This window comes from Rhinolophus sinicus, chromosome 15, assembly GCF_057876585.1.
Source record: "Rhinolophus sinicus isolate RSI-liver-muscle chromosome 15, RSI-T2T, whole genome shotgun sequence".
Taxonomy (NCBI): Eukaryota; Metazoa; Chordata; class Mammalia; order Chiroptera; family Rhinolophidae; genus Rhinolophus; species Rhinolophus sinicus.
The window spans coordinates 38,992,932-39,011,361 of NC_142515.1; the positions used below are offsets into that span (position 1 = coordinate 38,992,932).

The following is an 18,430-nucleotide window of genomic DNA, read 5'->3' on the forward strand; positions in this document are numbered from 1 at the left end:
CTTAAACCTGTCAGTTGCCTGAGACTTTTTAGCACTAGCAGAATAAGGTGCTTTTTTAAGGTATGAAGTCTACAGCAGCTGTGTAGCTACAACACCTACATTCACACTAATTCCACCTCCTTTTCCTGCAAAGGCAAGAGAAACTTCAATCCAGACACTGAAAATGTGCTTTGTTTTGAGGTGGGTGGGATGTTCATGTGAAGATGTGATTCAGCGGTTTCCCATCCCCTCCAGGGTGGTGGTGGGCTGGAGAGACGTAAGAAATTAACAACATCACAGTCACTTATGTAAGTGCACCCTTTATGGGATATTTTTGTCAAAACCCAGAAACTGTGGCTTTCCCTTTTCTTTTCAAGTGCCCTCTCCCCATTTCCCAGCAGGCAAGCATTAAAACAGTATAGTTATCCCTTAGCACACAAAGGGCCTTTGCCCAAAGTCTCACACTTTTTCTCCTGGTCAAATAGTATGCTTTCTCTTCACTGTTTCCCAGGCAGCTGTACTCTTTTTACTTTCAAGTTTTACAAAGTGGATTGACCCCCCCTCATTTTTTTAATCTCTTCTCATTTCTTCCATTTCCTGATCATCTAATGGTAGAATGTGTCCCTTTTCCCCAGGACAGCAATGGATGGAATTCTTTGACAAATAAAAAGCTAGAGAGACAGGCGTGCAAAAGGGACTGGCTTACAGGGTTCAGAGCCACCCATGTGTTCTCTCTATAATAGAAGAGTTAAGCAACAGTTCTTGGCCTGACTGTCCAGGCCCACGAGGGTTGGTAGAGTGAATGCCCAATCCCATCCTCGGAGAGATCGACTATTCTCAAGAGAGGAGGATAATTTGAAGGGGAAGCAAATATATTTAGAAAAAGCATATTACAGTGTGGTGGAAGGCAGTAAAATAAAATACCATGGCTAACAGCATAGCTATTAGCTCAGTCACTTACAGCCTATGTGACCTCATGAAATTATTTTTTCTCTTTATTTTTTTAAACTTTCATTTATTTTTCAATTACAGTTGACATTCAATATTGTATGTTTCAGGTATACAGCACAGTGGTTAGACATTTACACAACTTACAAAGTGATCCCCCGATAAGTCTTGCACCCACCTGATACCACATATATGAGTTATTATGATATTATTGACTTTATTCCCTAAGATGTACTTTACATCCCCGTGACTATTCTGTAACTGGCAATTTATACCCCTCGATTCTTTCATCCCCCCAACCCAGTTCCACAACCCCCTCCCATCTAATTTTTTCTCTTTAAATCTGTGTGTGTGTGTGTGTGTGTGTGTGTGTGTAAAATGGGACAAATAAGTAGAGTTGACCCTTTAACAATGTGAGGGTTAGAGGCACCAAATGCTACGCAGTCAAAAATCTCTCATAACGTTTGACTCCCCAAAAACTTAACTACTAACACCCTACTGTTGACTGGAAGTCTCGTCAATAACATAAATAGTTTAACAACACATAGTTTTTGTATTATATGTATTATATATTGTATTCTTACAGTAGAGAAAATAAAATGGAAGACAGTAGAATTCCAGTCAAGATGGCAGATGAAAATAAAAATAAAAGTAAGCTAGAAAAAAAAAATCACAAGGAGGAGAAAGTACATTTACAGTACTGTATGTATTTATTGAAAAACAAATCGGCACGTAAGGGGACCCCAGCAGTTCAAACCTGTGTTGTTCAAGGGTTGACTATATTTCCTTAATTGAAAAGCAGACTTTTTGTATTTTAATGTTTATGAAATTGGGATACCTGGCAATCTGTGCTGTTGTCTATTACATGTATACTATTGCCTACCTCCTGGGGTTGTTATGAGGCTGAAAGGCGATCATACGTGTAAGTTGCACTTCACTGGTGGAAATACTTCCATGATGGATGTTTTCTCTCCCAGAAGGTAGAAAAGGCATGTCAGAATCTGTGGGAACATGAGATTTTATTTTTATTTGGGAGGATGTGGGTTTGTGTATGTGTGTGGATTTATTTTACTCACAAATCTTCATGTTGGGCAGAGCCCAGCTGAGGTAGCTCACCTCTGCTCCAGAAAGCACTCACACTGGCAGCTTGAATAGGGCTGGAGGATCTCCTTCCAAATGGCTCCCACATGTGGGTCATGGTGTTGTTTTAGTTTTAATATTTATTTTATTAAAGTATAGCTTACATAGTATAAAATTCACCAATTTAAAATGTACACTGAAATCATTTTTCGTGAATTTATCAAGTACAGCCATCCCCGCCATTCAGTTTTAGAACATTTTCATTACCCCCAAAAGTTCATTTGTGCTTGTTTACAGCTAATTCCGATTTGCATTCCCAAGCCTAAGCAACCGCTGATCGCTTTATTTTGGTCTTTATAAATTTACCTTTGTTGGACATTTCGTATAAATGAAATCATACAATATGTAGGTCTTTTGCATCTGGCTTTTTTCACTCAGCATAATGTTTTTAATGTTCAGCCGTGTTGTAGCATGTCAGTAGTTTGTGCCTTTTCATTGCTTTAATATTTTATTGTGTGGCTATACCACATTCAGTTTATCTATTCCGCAGCTGATGGGCATTTAAATTGCGTCCAATTTTTAGCCATGATAAATAATGCTGCTATTAACATTTATGGACATGTCCTTTTGTATGTTTTATTTCTCCTGGGTAGATTTATAAGTGTGAAATGACTGGGTTATATGGTAAAGTTTGTGTTTTTGTTAAGAAACTGCCAAAATATTTTTCCAAAGTGGCTATACCATTTTACATTCTCACCAGCAGTGTATAAGACCTACATATAAGATATTTGTCCACATCCAATAATTGTCTTTTTAATAAGTCATTTTTTAAAATTGTGGTTAAAAAAACCCCACATAAAATTTACCATCTTAACCATTTCTAGGTGTATAGTTCAGGAGTGTTAAGTTCATTAACATTGTACAAATCAGTTTCCAGAACATTTTCATCTTGCAAAACTGAAACTCTATATGCATTAAACAACTCTGCCTTCCCCTCTCCCCCTAGCTCCTGGCAACCTCCACTCTACTTTCTGGTTCTATGAACTTGACTACTCTAGATAATTCATATAAGTGGAATCATACTATTTGTTTTTTTGTGCCTGGCTTATTTCACTTAGTATAATGTCCTCAAGATTCATCCATCTTGTAGTATGTGTCTGAATTTCCTCCTTTTTTAAGGTTGAAGGCATGGGTTTTTAAAGGCGAAGGAATGCTGCATTTATTATCCTTAAGTTAAACAAAGTCCCCCTTGCAGTTCTCGCTAGAGGGGAGGAAAAGAAAAAGAAAGGGAAAGAAGAAAGAAAGTAGAAGAAGGATGTTGGTTGGGAAGGAAAGTTTCTGAAAAGGGAGAAAGATATATAGCAAGTAATTAGAAATATATACTTTATGTTATTTGTCCTTTGGCAGTCAGAAGTAATAAGCTTTCTGCCTTTTCACCGTATATATATATATATATATATATATATATATATATGTTATATATATATATATATATGTACACACACACACAAAAAGGTCCTCTGGGCAGACTGGCTTTTGGAGTCCTTGTCACTCTTAATTGATTATATAGTTGGATCTGCATTTACTGCCCATAATTATACCCTGTTAGGCCTTGTAGAAAAGCACATCCAGCCATGATTCAGGGCACTTGAAAATCAGTTCGTTGAAGAGCTGTATCTTGTATACTTGTTTAACAACCTTTATGGTATTGACATGCTTAATATTGTTTAAACAGAGGAGTAAAATTATAAACATCCCTCTTTCTCAGTAAATTGTCACATATTGTCCTGGATTACTTATAGAATTAACAGAGTGGGGTATTCATTTATTGCCTCTAAAAAATAGTCTTTATTATGACATGGCAATATCAGATGCAAAATGTGCAATTGTTATAAAATAGAGCAAAAATTCTCAGAGCAATGAAGTATGGGGGTGAAGTTGAAAGACTACATCCAGAATATTTATATCATGACCTAATATGATGATTCATATCAAAGGACGAAGGGATGGACTTTATGAAAATACTTGTGGAGAGGTAAGAGATTGCCCTGCATAGGAAACAAATGTTAAATGGAATTGAAAGAGAGAGAGAAAAAGAGAGAGAGAGAGAGAGAGAGAGAGAGAGAGAGAGAGAGAGAGAGAGAGAGATCTGAGAAGGAAGAACTCTGCAAAAGAGTAGAACACGTTTAATTAGGGAATACAATTCTCTCTACATATAACTTGCTGCTTTAGGACTATCACTACCTTAATCTTTTTTTTTACATTAAAAGTTTGAACTGAGTTGATTAGGGACATTTTCCCATAGAAACAGTTTTTATTTTAGAGAAGAAATTATGGGAGAGGGGAACTGCTGTATTGTCACTGTTGCTTCTTTAAAAAAAATGTTTTTATACAAGTGAATTCATGTGGTATTTACGTAATTTTTCAAAACATTTTTTTCAACGAAGAATATAGACCAAATCATGGACTTCCAAACCTGTTTTTCAAGCACTAGGAACCATTCTTCTAACAAATTCTAAAGTAGAATGTAAATACAATAACAGCTAACATTCTTCTGTAAAGCCCAGTGCTCCTTTCACTGTGCTAAGAGCATTACATGCATCACGTTATTTCATGATACCGATGATATCAAGCCATTTTTTATATGAGGAAACTGGTCTAAGTCCACTCAGATAGTTTAGAAAAACAGATAAATACTGGTCTCTTGCAATTATATTTGAGGAGAAGAAGGACCAGGTCTAGCTAGAGCTTCATCCACTTGTCTGCCCTCCCAACCCCCTTCTCCTAGCTCCCACAATCCCAGTCCAAACTCTGGGACTTCACTGAACTACTACCCTGCCTCAGAGTGGACTGTCAGGAGCCTGTCCACTGGGCACTGTGTTACAGAATGAGGTGATTCAGCTGCTCTGTTTAAGAAGAGTTGCCCAGGTGTGGTTAATTTCATGTGTCAACTGACTAGGCTAATGATGCCCACACAGCTGGTAAAATATTATTTTTGGGTGTCTGTGAAGGTGGTCACTAACCTGAGTAAAGAAGATCCACTGTTACCAATGTTGAGGGCCTGAATAGAACGAAAAGAACAAAAATAGAGGAAGGATAAATTCTCTCTTTCTTCTTGAGCGTGGATATTCATTTTCTCCTGTCCTTGGACATCAGAGCTCCTGGTTTGGGGGCCTTCGGACTCCAGGACTTCACACCAGTGCTGCCATTTCCCTCCCCCTTCTCAGGCCTTTGGCCTCAGGCTGGAAGTTACACCACTGAGTCCACTTGTTCTTAGGCCTTCAGACTTGGATTGATTTACACCACTGGCTTTCCTGGTTCTCTAGTTTGCAGGTAGCATATCTCAGCCTCCACAGTAAATCTCTTTTTATATATCTATGTATATCCTATTGATTCTGTTTCTCTGGAGAACCCTGAGTAATATACCAGGGCTCCTTAGAACTTTATTAAAATAGATTATTAGTAGAACCACAGGAGGCTTTTCCTTCTCATACCTTATTAAACAAACAAAAAAATGTTTAAGCATTCTTCTGCTTACTGTTCAGTGCTCAAAATTGATTTTTATTAACGAAAATAAATAGACTATGCAATGCACAGAAAGTCTTGAAGGAAATGTAGGCCATAGAGGGGTACATGCAACAGAAACACCCTTGAAGGAAGCATCTGTCACTCCTGAAAAGTTAATAGTTGGCTTCACAACCATTAAGACTCTCTGTTCTGTGCCCTTCTCAAGCCACGCTTCTAGTCTAGTTTCAAACAGAAGCTCACTCAACACTGGGTTCTAACTCTATGGAGACTTACTTGGGGACAAGGAAGTTCACGCATCAATCACAGGCTTCACCCCACGAATGGTCCCCCTGAAATCTTATGGCCTGTAGCTAGACAGAGTCAGTGGGAATGGGGTAAGGACAGAATCTATAAGCCGGCAACCCAGACAGGTATTCTTGAAATACTTTACAATGAAGAATGCTTGAACAACATGTGTGCCAAACATCTGTTCTGTGCCATCCCAACTGTCCTGACTGGGCTCTACCTCCTGGTGATTCTGGTTTTACAGTCATGGGACAACAGAATTACATGGGGAGAAGGGCCTGTTGTATCCGACGACTACCTCGGTGGCCTACACACCCGGAACTGTCCCAGGCAAAAGATAGTTCCCATCTTCTCCACCAAAAAGCACCCACTGGTCAAAAGAGCTGGGAGTTCTTGGGTGGGGAGGCCCTCTGCAGATAAAGACTGTTGACAGCACAGCCAAGTAAAAGCACAAAGAAAAAAAAACAAAACAAGCTCTTCTACATTTGCAAAAACAAACGTGTTTTTTTTTTATAAGATTTTATTGGGGCAGGGGAACAGTACTTTATTGGGGAATAGTGTGTACTTCCAGAACTTTTTTCCAAGTCAAGTTGTTGTCCTTTCAATTGTAGTTGTGGAGGGTGCAGCTCAGCTCCAGGTCCAGTTGCCATTTTTAGTTACAGGTGGTGCAGCCCACCATCCCTTGCGGGAGTCAAGGAGTTGAACTGGCAACCTTGTGGTTGAGAGCCCACTGGCCCATGTGGGAATCGAACCGTCAGCCTTTGGCATTAGGTGCACGGAGCTCCAACCACCTGAGCCACCAGGCTGGCCCAAAACAAATGTGTTTTCATAGAGAACAGACGGAGGAGAAGTAACATTGGCTATCAACAGATTGTTCCCAGCAGTACCTGAGGAGTCAGATGACATCAGTTGTAGAGAGAGCAGAGCTGGTGGTGGTGTTCCTGGCAGGGCAGCCACTCTCTGCTGGCTTCGTTCAGCTGGGGTCAAGTTCATGGACCGCAGAGGCTGGACTCCCGGCAGATGCCCTGCTCCCCCATGTCACACTCACTCAGGAATGCCTGGATATTTTCACCAAACCCTTCCTTTTCACTCCACTCTCTTTGACATGTTCTGGCCAAATCAGTGTGTCAGTATGTCTCAGGTCTTCATAAACTGCCCTACTGTCGTTTTGACTCTATTAGGTGTTGGCCGGCACACCCCGCCTGGTCCCAAGGGCCTCTTTGTTCACCTCTTCCACTTAGTCAGCGAACCTCTCCAGAGACTTCTTCAAATATGTCAATTCCTTCATTCAGCTTCTTGCCCTGGATCATTTTTTTTCCCCTGATTAACATGACCCAGCAACTTCTCTGTATTCCAAGTGTTCACAACCCTGCAGAGGTTTTCGCTTAAATAGGAGTTTCTGAAAGCAAGTGCAATCACTGTGGCCTCTTCGAAAAGTTAAACCCGGGGAGATGGAGCACTGGTTTGCTGCAGCCCTGCTGTGGGGTAATATGAAGGTCAGGATTCTCATTGCTGTAAGTGACGGTCACCTGGAGATGCAGAGTCTGGCTCCTCCCACCTCGGCCGGCCCAGCCCAGAGGGTCTGGACGGTCTTCTTCACTCGCCTCCTTCCCTGAGCACCCGACAGGCCACGGAGTGCATGTCCGGCCCGAGGCCACACCCATAGCGAAAGGAGACAGGGAAGGACAGGGCAGAGCTCCCTGGACGCGCGGGGGGTGGGGATGGGGGTGGGTGGGGGTGGGGGTGGGGGTGGGGGTGGGGGTGGGGGGTGGGGGTGGGATCGGAGGGGGGACAAGACTTGGAGTTAAGGCCAACGGGTGAGCTGCCCTGGCCGTTGCTCCTTCTGCTTCTCTGTGCCTCACTGCCTTAATCCGGATTTCTAAAAAGTTATTCCAGCTATTCTGATGCACAGCCTGGGTGAAGAACTTCTACTTCACAGATGCTGAGGCTAGAGGATTCTGACGTCTTTCCTTTCTTATTTGGAAGGGGTGGGAACACTGAAACGGCAACCTGGAGATGGAAACTAGAATAGGGCTAACCAGAGGGAGAATCCAGGGGAAAGAGAGTGACAGTGATAAAGCCTGAAGATTCAAATCCCAACGTGGACAGAACTATCTTTTTAAACATAGTTTTATCGAGATATAATTACATACCCTAAATCTTAAAGTGTACTATTCAGTGGTTTTAAGTATATTTACAGACGCCTGCAACCATCACCATACTCTTAGAACAATTCCATCAACCCCAAAAGAAACCCCATGCCCTTTAGAAGCCACTCTTCGTCCCTCCCCCAACTCCAGACTTTCCTGCCCCTCCAGCCCTTGGCAAATACTAATACGCTTTTCATCTCTATGGATCTGCCTGTTTTGGACATTTCTTATAAATGGGATTATACAATATGAAATATTTGTGACTGGCTTCTTTCACTTATCATAATGTTTTTGAGGGTCATCCATGCTACAGCATGTATCAGTACTTTATTCCTTTTTATTGCTGAATAATATCCCATAGTATATAGATATACCACAGTTTGTTTTTCCATTCACCAGTTGATGGACATTTGGGTTGTTTCCACTTTTCTGGTTATGATGAATAATGATACTATGAACATTCGTGTACAAGTTTTGGGGTGGATGTGTGTTTTCATTTCCCTTGGATAGACATCTAGGAGTGGAATTGCTGGCTCATATGATTATAGACATCCCAGTGGGAGTGAAGTATTACCTCATTGATTTGCATTTCTTTGATGACTAATGGTGTTGAGCATCTTTTCATGTGCTTATTATCCATCTGTATACTTCTTTGAAGAAATGTCTATTCCTATCCTTTGCCCATTTTTAAATGAGGTTGTGTTTCTATTATTGATTTATAAGGATTCTTTACATATTCCAGATACAAGTCACTTATTAGATATATAATTTGCAAATATTTTCTTCAAGTTTGTGGGTTGTCTTTTCACTTTGTTGATGAGACTGACCTTTAATAGGTTTGTCTTATATTTACTTTGATGGATTCTTATAAGTTTGTCAGGTGACTGTTGTTGATTGTTAACTTCATCAGTTTCCTTGTTAAAAAGTCTCAAAGGAAGGGTGTCTGTGAATTTAGGGAAAAGAAGTGAGAAGATATAGGAAACTTGTCGAAGGCTTCCAAGAGGGTCAAGAAACATAGATGGGAACTATAATGAGGCTGAAGGTTCAATGCTAGGCATTAAGGTGGGGATAGGGACTATTCCAGAAAGTGATGTTTAGGGAGCAGAATCTCATGTGAGTCAACACTAGTCACAATCCTCACCTTTCTTATGAAATTAGGCTCTATTTATTGGCCAGTACTTCATGCTCAATATAGCACTTATTATTACATCAAGTCTGATGAAATGAGGAAGGAATCAGGAACTTTCCAGAATATATATGGTTTCTTAGATATGGTACTAGCAAATGTAATGTGCTCCCTTTAATCAGTGCGCTAATAAAGTTAGAAAGATCGAGATTGGAGAGTCTGAAGAATTCAAGAGAAATTTCCCCACAAGTAACAACTGTGATCAAAAGACCAAAAGGTAGGACCTACATGGAGAGTTTAAAGAGTTGGAAAAAAGGGGCAAAGAAATGGAAATATTATTGGAGGCTTACTCTGAACTGGATGCTTTAAGTAGTTTGTTTAATTTCTTCTTCTCACCTACTCTATGGGATTGGTATTATTACCATCAAATTATTTATGAAAAAAGTTAAGAACTGGAGAGGTTAAGAAACTTGTCTGAAGATACACAGCTAATTAATACTGGAATCAGGATATACATTCAAGTTTTTTATTTCAAAGTTATATTCTTTCCACTGCATTGTATGGCCTCCTGAAGAAAACAGGCTTATTTTTTCATCAAGTTTTCTACCTTAGTTGTAAGTAGGCCTTCTCTGAACAAACTCAGTCACTTCCTTTATAAGTACTCTCATTTACTTTCCCCTTCACCTCTGCCATGAGATTCACTACCACTCTTCTTTCCTCCTGTAGAGGATGCAATCCCTATCTCTAAAGCCAAGCCCTATTCCTGTATTCTGGATCAATGCTTCTCAAAACTTAATACACAGATAGGCTACTTGAGAATCTTACAAAATGCAAATTCTGATTTGGTGGGCCTGAGATTCTATATTTCTAACTATCTCCCAAACGACGCCGCTCTATGGACCACGCTTTGAGTAGCAAGGGCTTAGCTCTCACTCCTGGGGTGGCCAGCCTGTAAGATGCCCCTCAATGATTGTCACTTCGTGATATCCACATCTGTGAAGTTCCTTTCCAAGTTGAGTAAGTTCTTGTTGTTGTCCACACTGAGTCAATGTGTGACTTCCAAGGTTTGTTTATAAATGTCATTGTGACTTCCATCTTACTCTTTTCTTGGAAGAATGAATAGGGTGAAGCCAGGTGCCACATTGTGAGGGTTCTCAAGCAACCCCATGAAAAAGTCCAGATGGCCAGAAACAAAGACCATGCTGCTATCCATGTGAATAAGTCATTGGGGATGAACCATCCTCCATCCCTAGTAGAGTCTTCAGATAACTGCAACCCCAGCTCACATTTTGACGACAGTTTTATGAGAGACCTCAAGCTGGAGCCACCCGGCTTAGAGGCTCCCAAATCCCTGACTCACAGAAACTATGTGAGGTAAGAAATGTTGACGGCTGAGCTAAGCAGCTAAGTGTTAGAGTATTTTGTTTGGAAGCAATAAATGATATATCTACCAATTCTTTCATGTCTACCTTAAGCATGCAAAGATCTTATTTGGAAAAAACACCAAGTCTCTTTTAGTTCCTATTTCATGCCCCTTTCTCCCTCACAAGTGAACTTCTCCAAAATGTGGTAAGCATTGGTTGGGTCCATTTGATTAACTCCTTTTTATTTTCAGTTTTATTGTGGTATAACTGACAAAATTCTAGGCTATTTAAAGGGTATACATCATGGTGATTTGTTATATTTATACATTGTGAAAGGATTTCCTTCATGTAGTTAAACCATCACCTTATACCATTTATTTATTTGTTGAAGTTCTATCCTCTTAGCAAATTTCAGTTATACAATACAGTATTGTCAACTATAGTCACCATACCATACATTAGATCCTCAGAACATATTAAACTTATAGCTGAAGTTTACACCCTATTATTGACCTCTCCCGATTTCCCTCACTCCCAGCCCCTAGCAGTCACTTTTCTACTCTTTATTTCTATCAGTTTGACTTTTTTTTTTTTTAAAGTTTCCACATGTAAGTGATACGATGCAGTATTTGTCTTTGTCTGGCTCATTTCACTTAGCAGAATGCCCTCAAGATCCATCCATGTTGTCACAAGTGGCAAGACTTTCCTCTTTCTTATGGCTGAATAATATTTCATTGTATTATATATATACACCACATCTTCTTTATCCATTCGTTCGTTGATGGACACTTAGGTTGTTTCCATATCTTGACTATTGTGAATAAGGTTGCAACGAACATGGGAATGCAGGTATATTCAATATCCTGTTTTCATTTCCTATGGACATATGCCCTGAAATGGGATTGCTGGATCATATGGTAGTTCTATTTTTAATTTTTTCATGAACCTCCATTGTGTTTTCCATAGCAACTGCACCAATTTACATTCCTAACAGTGCACAGGGTTCCCTTTTCTCCACATCCGTGCCAACATTTGTTATTTTCTGATTATTTTGTTGTTTTTTTAGTGGCCATGTTTATAAGTGTGAGGTGATATCTCATTTGGTTTTGATTTGCATATTTCTGATGATTAGTGATGTTGAGCATCTTTTCATGTTTGTTGATCATCTGTATGTCTTCTTTGGAGAATGTCTATGCAAGCTCTTTGTTCATTTTTTAATTGTGTTATTTGGTTTTTGTTGTTGTTGAATTGTAGGAATTCTTTATATATTCTGGATATTAACCTCTTATATATATGGTTTGCAAATATTTTCTCCCATTCTGTAGGTTGCATTTTCACTCTGTTAATTGTTTTCTTTGCTGCACAGAAGTTTTTAATTTGACATAGTTCCATTTGTCTATTTTTGCTTTTGTTGCCTGCACTTTTGGTGTCACATTCAAGAAAATATTGCCAAATCCAGTGTTGTGAAGCGTTTCCCCTGTGTTTTGTTTCGGGAGTTTTATAGTTTCAGGTCTTACATTTAGGCCTTTAATCTATTTCAAGTTAATTTTTGTATATGGTATAAGGTAAGGGTATAACTTCTTTTTAATACAGACTTTCATACAGACTCCCACCCCTCCTTCTCAACTCTTTACACTCTCCTTCTGAGAAACAGAGCTTCATTTCTTGAAGCTTTCTGCAACAGTCAGCTGGCTTTTCATTTGCCTCTCTTGGTTCCCACTACACAGAATTTTCTTGGTTTTCTACCTACTTTTCTGCTGTCTGGCTCTGCATACTGCAATAGCAACTGAACTTGTTCCCCTTCTTCCATTTTCTCTTTGTCTAGTCCATCCCATGTTCCTCTACTGTATTAATCTGTTGATTAATATACCACTATCACCCTCATGATCAAAGCCTCTTCTTGTTGCATTTAAGCTCAACTTCACTGACATAACAGTCAATGCCCTCTATTATCTGATTCCCAATAACTGAATGTAGCTACCTGTATTTCCTTGGTATTTCCCAACAGGAAACTTGGCCTCTGTGTGGAACATTTCATGCTCATTTCCAAGTTCTTCAGCTATTCCTGTTCTAATCCAAATGCTTCCCTCCATTCAAAGTCTATTATCTCTACAGAGGTTTCCTTTACTCTCCAGTCCACAATAAAGCCCTTTTTGAACACCTTTAACCCTTATCCTCTGCACCATTTATCTGGCTTTCAGGAAATTTGTTGTTGAGTGACTGAATGAATATCATCTTGCACTGCTACTTATTTATCTCACATATTTTTAAACATCTCCCTCCCATTGTAGATTTTAATTTCGTGGAAGGTAGGAACAAGTCTAATCTTTCTTTTGTGTAATCCTTATAATTTGGCACAGTGTAATGCCCCAAATAGAGGTAATCCTGAGAGCAAAGATTGTTTATTAATAGTGTGGGCTGATGGCCAGAAATTTGCACTTCTAATACGTCTTGCACCCCTCTCCATCCCATAGGATTTTGATACACTGTTGAAGGTAGAGATCTTATCAATTTTCTTCGTCATATGCCTTCAGTGCCTGGCATATAGTAGGTATTAAGTAATATTTTTGAACCATGGCCTGGGAGAAAGAACAAGAGACTAAATAAAAACTCTGAACTACTATATGTTACATATGTATTTGCATGTTGCAAAACAGCATGTGAAATGTTTTCAAAAGTTTAAAGCAATCTCAAAATATAAACTATTATTATAAGATGCAAAAGTAGATTTTATTTTTAAGTGCAATTTCTCTTCTGTTAGGAGGTAAATTTGCCTTGGGAAAGATAAAAAGAAACTTGTAAGCTTTCTTGTTTATAAAGAACAGAAAAATCAACTTTTTTTTTTTTTTGTACAAATCATAGACTTTTGAGTTGGAAAGGTACCAAATGTTTTAGGTTCATTCACTTTAAACAAATACAATGCATATTTATTGCCTTAGTTATAGATGAGCAAATTGGGGTGTAGACAGATTTAAGGATTTGCCTAAGGTGGAAATTCTCTCAAAGTGTTGTCCTCAGACACCTCAGAATATCCTGGGAAGCTTATTCAAAAGTATAGACCCCAGAGCTATACCCAAGACTTAACTAAATTAGACTCTGCATTTTCAGAGGCTTCTTCTATATCACGGTCTTTCAGCATAGTGCTTCTCAGACTCTAACGTTCGTGTGAATCACCTAGGGATATTATTAAACTGCAAATTCTAATGCAGCCTACCTGGGGTGGGGCCTGAAATTCTTCATTTCTAACGGGTTCTCAAGTTATGCTGATGTTTCTTGTACGTGAATCACATTTGAATAGCAAAGATCCAGAGCATCAGTTTTCAAGGTGTGGTCCAAGAACCAGCAGCATCAGCATCACCTGGGAACTTGTTAGAAACACAACTTTTTGGCCCCCACTCCAGACACTTTGATACATGCTAAAATTTGAAAACCCATTGAAACTCATAGCCACTGATTTAAGAACATTTATTGAACAACCCTTGCCAGAGCCTGCCAGAAAATCTGATACAACTACCCCTGGTTGAGGCTTGGCTATTGCTGTAATTTTTAAGTTCCTGAGTTGATTCTAATATGCATTCAGGGTTGTACACTGTAGTTGGAAAATGCTGGTCTAAGGTGGCACCTCTATTCTTAGAAGGACCTAAGTCTCTTGCATGCTGGTGACATCCTTTTCCCATCCTTTCTGTGGTTCCTTAACACCAGCTCTGCAGAATACTGACCTATGAGTATTCTGACCTATGAGGATGCTGCCTAAGAATCTGACCTCTGCCCCCCTCACACACATACACATAATAGGGACAGAGAGTGGGAAGGGAGGGAAGGAAGAAACCACTTCACCTATGGAACTTTTTTAAAGATTCAGATCCCCAGCCTTGGTTGGGGTACAGAAATTTGGACTTTCTTTTAAGTTCCTTAGTTTTCAAGCACTTTGCATTGCAGGACCCTGTCTACCCCACACTCCTATCTTTGCACAGACTCAGATTGTTTCTCCACCTAGGACAACTTTTCTAATTAAAAAGTTGCAAAGGCTTGGGTTTATTTGAGTATATATCTTGGCTCGGTAGCCTAAATTCTATGGTTGTTAAGTAGATTTAAAATCAATCTATGACTTTTTTTTAAATTACAATTTGAAACCCACTTTATCATAGTCCCCTTCTTTGTATGCTGAACGAGATATTCTACTCCTGGCCAGACACTGGGACAGGAATAGCTAGATTTAGGAAAAAAAAAATTAACTTCTCATGGAAAATCAAAATTTTGTTTCTAATTTCTGGAAAATTAATTATTGAACTTACGTCTCAGTGACAGTAGGGTTTTCCATCTTCTGGGTTATTATTCAGGAAATTTTGCTGAAAGACAGTGGATGGTGTTACTTTCTTCCTTGGTTAATTAAGGAGAACATTCAGTCAGTCAAGAAAATGTATCGTATATCAACAGTCTGCCAAGGGTAAGTTCTGAAGACTGGAAGTCTGACATCGGGTGCCAGCATGGTGGGGTCTGGTGAGAGCGCTCTTATGGGTTGCTTACTGACAACTTCTTGTATCCTCACTTGGTTGAAAAATAAGGTACGACTTTTAGATACTCCTTTTTATGGGCAGAGGATGAGCTGAGAATGGAAAGGTATTTCTTGGTGCATCAATGGATAAAGTTCAAGTCACAAATTTACAGCTAATGGCTGTAGTTTTTCCTATTTTTGACAAGGGCCCCTTTTTACTAACCCTACCACTATCATGGTTTACTCAGCAAAAAAAATTTTACCCTCTTTACAGAGAAAGGATTCATGATGAGTTCAAACTTTGACAAGAATGTAGAACAAACAACAGTGTCATACAAGTGCTGTCAGGACTTTAAAATTATACAACCACTTTGGAAAACTCTTTGGTGGTGTCATATGATATCATACATACAGTATCCTATGACCCAGTGATTCCACTTCTAAGGTTTCATCCTAGAGAAATGTCAACATATATCTGTAAACAGAGATGTACAATAATATTCATAGTACTTTTATTTATAATAAACTCAAACTGGAAACAACCCAATTTTCACCAACGTGAGGAAAAAATTATAGTATGTTTATCGCATGGAATGCTAGTCAGCAATTTAAAAGAATGAACTACTGATACACATAACAAAATGGGAGAATGTCAGAAACATTATGTTAAGCTGAAAAAAAAAGTTGAATACAAAAGGGTATGTATTGTATTTTTCTACTTACATGACATTCAATAGACAAAACTAATCTGTGGTGATAGAAATCAGAACAGTGGTTCCCTATTGGGGTAGAGAGTGACAACAAGAGGTCACAGGGGAATTTTCTGTGGTGATGAAAGAGTTCTGTATCTTGATTGTGACTTTGTTACACAGGTATAGTCATTTGTCAAAACTCATACATGCATCTTACTGTATGCAAATTTTAACTAGCTTAAAAAGACATTTTCCATATGTTCTTAGAGTTCATGTTCTAATGAGATAACCGAATAAGTCATGAATAAGATAAGTGATATCCCTAAAATATGAATATCTTGCTTCTGGACTGAAAAGAATACTATACATAGTAATAAATCTACCTCAGTGACTCGGTAGAGGAGGATCTCATAGAGCATACATCATTTGAGTTGGGTCTAGAAGGACGTGTAGGAGTTTGTCAGGTGAATGGTGGGAGGTCATTCTATGTGAAGAGACTGCATTCTGCAAAGGCACATGACATTAATTAACTATAGCGTGTGAGCTAAAAATGGAAAGGAGGAATTTAGGGATAAACTGTGATGGGTGTTTTGCAGTATGCTCAGGCATTGGGCTTCCATGATACAAACCAATAGAGGTTGTTCAGCAACGGAGTGATATGATAAGTGTGTTTTTAGTGGTGTGTAGGATATCCTGGAATAGGGAGAAATTAATGACAGTATCTTGGGCTCTCAATGCCTTTTGAACGAAACTGCCCTGATCATAGCCTCTGCTTGCGTGTATATTTTTGTTATTTATTGAGTGATGATCAGGACTGTCCACTAAATAACCCTGGAGGTTTTTTTCTGGGCTTCTTGGGGATGAACTACCTGCAACTAGTACTTCCCCATAGTGGTGGTGGTTGAATGTGGCCTCACTTTTGACATGATATCCTCAGCTTGGGAAAGGAGCTCCCCAAAGCAGTTGGTGCCAAGCCCAGACTGTTTCTCCCCTATTTACAAGGATACTCTCATGCTTTCCCTAGAAAAAGGAAGAGCAATGTGGGGGTAGGATACCACTTTCCGGAATACAAAAATGGTGCATAGAGCTAGCCCAAGTATCTCCCTCTGCAGGATGATAAGAACTTGCTGGGGTGTTTCAGAAACCTGTTTGCCCAAGAGAAGCTAAGGGGAAGCTTGAAAAAGGAGGTTGGGCCAAAACGCAGCAGTCAGCGAGACCCTATGAAAAGGAAAGTAGGAGAGTAGCCAGACCCAGATCTGTCTTCTTCTTATTGTTGTTGTTATTATTATTATTATTGGGGGGATCTCCCAAATTAAGTTCAGTTCCCATTAATTATTTCTATCATTCTTCTACTATCCTATTCCCCTGGACATTTTCTTTTAAGTTATACTAGTGGATTTTTTATTCCCTGGTCTTTGTAAGCCTGTAGAATGCTATGGTAGCTATTACTTTGGGCTTTCTGGAATAGCTTTCCTCTACCCACACCTTGTAGTACAGACTCCAATTCCTGGCCACAGGAAAGGAAGGTGGACATGCCCAATAGGCTTTTGGAAATACAAGGTCTGAAACTGAGGTGAGAGTTTAGGCTGTAAAGAGAGATTTTAAGGTCATCATCACAGAGACAAATATAAATAAGGAAATAATTTTTATAGAGCACTTTCAACATGTTAGGTATTGTATTTGGCACATTATGTATATTAAAACCGGTTAATTCTTACAATAATACATGTAGAGATTATTACCTTTATCGACAGATGACGAAACGGAATCTTAGAAAGCTTAAATGGCTTATCCATGGTCACACAGTGGGTGGAGGTCAGAGCTGGGATTCTATCCCAGGATGGGGTGAGTCTACAAATCCCATTCTCCTTCAGCAACTCTGGCCCCCCTCCCAGTTTTGGGGAGGGTGGGAGGTCTATCTTCTTGGAAGATATTGATGGTGAGAGACCAAGGCTTGGAACTCTGGGGCACTCCAACTCGAGAAGAGGAGCTAGTGACAGAAAAGGGAAAATCAGAGAAGTGGAAGTCCCAAGCGCCATGATGCTACATGGGGCAGAGGGAGTGAACATTATCAAAAGCATAAGCGTAGCCTACTATCAAAGGGTTCAAAAACATCATGGAGAATCAGGGTGACTTGGGTTTGGTAATTAGAAGCTCAAGCGCGACATTGGTGAAAACCGATTCTGCTTGTGCTGAGAGAGAAGCCAAGCTTTCACGAGCACACAAGCGCATACCAATGTAGGGACTGAGGAGTGTGATAGATTATATTGAGCAGATATTGTCAACGGAAGGGAAGGAGCCAATGGTGAGGATGAAATTCAGAATTCAGAGTTCGTAGGAGGAGCAGACATGAGGGATTAGATAGAGGAGGTGCCTTTTGCAATAGGAACGAAGGAGGTAAGGAGTCACAGTAGGTGTGAGTCTGTGTCTGTGTGGAGGGTAAAGAATTAATATATTTGAGAAGAGACAGTGAAATCTGTAAATTGAAAATAACAGGATCAACCGTATAGCACATATGAGAAATTCCTATAAGCGCTTTACGAGTTAGTTGTTATCCGCATTGTACATGGGAAATCCAGCCGGGTTCAGTAACCTAATCAATATCAAACTGCACTCACCAACTCCAGCCCCGGGCCGTTCTAAGCCCAGGCTGCGGGGTTGCGGTCAGCAGCGCGTCCCGGGACCCCTCCTGGAGCTGGTGGCCGCGGAGAAGCCTGGAACTACACTTCCCAGTGTGCCAGGCGGGGCGGGGCGCGGACGGGGCGGGCTCAGGCTCCTTCCCA

At 39.8% G+C, this 18,430-nt stretch overlaps 1 long non-coding RNA gene across 3 annotated transcripts; it reads right to left on the reverse strand.

Annotated features, from left to right (window-relative positions):
* Positions 1–1,045: 1,045 nt before the first annotated feature.
* LOC109447399 (uncharacterized) lies at positions 1,046–18,402 on the reverse strand. 3 transcript variants are annotated; one of them, XR_016018914.1, is made up of 5 exons: positions 18,266–18,402; positions 17,390–17,637; positions 14,756–14,809; positions 5,031–5,068; positions 1,046–1,928 (listed from the first exon to the last, which is right to left on the reverse strand). It is a non-coding gene; the product is annotated as an uncharacterized LOC109447399 (long non-coding RNA). The 3 variants fall into 3 exon arrangements; XR_016018915.1 differs by lacking the exon at positions 5,031–5,068 and having other exon boundaries at positions 18,266–18,401; XR_002137355.3 differs by lacking the exons at positions 1,046–1,928; positions 5,031–5,068 and adding an exon at positions 8,164–13,039 and having other exon boundaries at positions 18,266–18,401.
* Between the last annotated feature and the right edge of the window lie 28 nt (positions 18,403–18,430).